Source organism: Lepidochelys kempii, chromosome 2, assembly GCF_965140285.1.
Source record: "Lepidochelys kempii isolate rLepKem1 chromosome 2, rLepKem1.hap1, whole genome shotgun sequence".
NCBI classification, from domain to species: Eukaryota; Metazoa; Chordata; order Testudines; family Cheloniidae; genus Lepidochelys; species Lepidochelys kempii.
In genome coordinates, this window is record NC_136381.1 from 15,326,452 (window position 1) to 15,328,170 (window position 1,719).

The 1,719-nt window shown below is 41.5% G+C and overlaps 1 pseudogene; it reads left to right on the forward strand.

The window, feature by feature from the left end:
• Positions 1–1,284: 1,284 nt before the first annotated feature.
• On the forward strand, positions 1,285–1,406 carry LOC140907979 (U5 spliceosomal RNA; annotated as a pseudogene).
• Positions 1,407–1,719: the final 313 nt, after the last annotated feature.

Here is a 1,719-nt window from a genome sequence, read left to right on the forward strand (position 1 = left end):
GGAGGATCTTAAAGTAGTTAAAAGTGTAAGGCACACTCTACTTGTGAGGATATCTTTTAGGTTCACCTGCAGGACTCTGAAGATTCTACAGCAAGTTGCTTCTGCAAATCACTATCTGAATCAGACAAAGCATTTGTCATCGGACTTTGCTCAATTTATGGCCAAGACTAAGTCAATTGTTTTTGAGAATCTAAGTGCATCTCCACTTAAGTCAGGAAGAAGTAAAAGTGAAGGACTTTATTCACAGATAGGAAGAATTTTGCTGCAAACCAATACATGCTGTTGTAAACTTCTTAGATCCAAGGTTCAAAGGTAGCAATGTTAGTGATGATAGCATTGTTACAGCATTTGACTGGATTACCAAACAAGCAACACGCTTAGGCCTAAATGTTGGAAAAGTACTTACAAAGGTTGCAGAATACAGAACTTCTTTCAGGAGCTCAAGCTGAGAATCTGCCAAGCATATTGCTGCTACAATATGGTGGTAAGGCCTTTGTACAACACAATCTCAGATTCCTCTTGCTTCTCTTCTGCTTCAGATTTCTCCATTTTCTGCAGCATATGAAAGAAACTGGTCAGTGTTTGGAAATATACACCCTGTCAACAACAGGCTAAACATATGAAAGAGTTGACAAACTTGTTTCAATTCATGCAAATCCTAGGTTTAATATATCTTCATCTTTAACATAAAGATCACAGTGAAAGAGCAGAATTTTGAACCCTATGGATATAACCTTCCTTTTTATTTACAAGTAAACAATATTGATGCTTTCTATTTTCAACCTTTAAAAATTTTGTTTCTATTTTAGAGATATGTCAACAGGCAAAAAAACCTCACAAGTACCTTAGGGCAGAGGTTCTCAAACTGGGAGGCGCACCCCACTGGAATTCTGGGGAGAGGAGGCAGCATGAGAAGATGCTCTGCCTTGAGAACTGGGCAGCCCCCATCCTCCACCAAACAAAAAGAAACAAATTTATAAACACAAAACAAAGGGAGATACCTTCCCATCTCGCTTGCTGGAGGGGAGGGTGGGTATTGTCCTGTCACTAGCCCCAGGGTGTCAGTACCTTCAACTTAACAGGGCCTTAGCTTTTGTTGTTTCCCACTGTAGCATGGAGAATAGCTTCTCATCCTTGAGAAGCCTATTACTCCCCCCGGCTAAGGAGGGGTTTTTAAAGGTCTCAGGCAGCTCTTAATTGGACTCATATGTCCCTAATTGATCTGAGGTAACCCCTTCTCAGCTTATAGGAAAAGGGCCTTTATCATTCTAGGGCTAACATACCCGTCTTCCTTCTCTTCAGATTGTATAAATCTTTCGCCTTTTACTAACCATTTCCATGGAGAGAAACCATTTATGAGTTTCTACTCAATTTTTTGAACAGCTACTCCACTCTCCTGCAGCCGTCCAGCCTGACTTCCTCACAAGTGGCAGATCCCTGCCTGCTCAAACCAGCAATGAGTAACACCCAACATTGACTTCAATGAGAGTCCATCCAGAGCCCCCACCTGCACTTCACTGCTTGTAGCACCATTTATTATTCTATAGCATGCAGCAGTGTGCTAGGTGCTTCACAGGACATGAAGAAATAAAAGACCCTGGCCCAAAAGAGTACACTCTGAATTTAACAAAATGAGTGGTGGGGTGGTGAGGAGCGGAGAAGAGACATGGCAAGGAAAGATGAGACTCACTATTAATGCAGCTACTACAGTTTATCTCT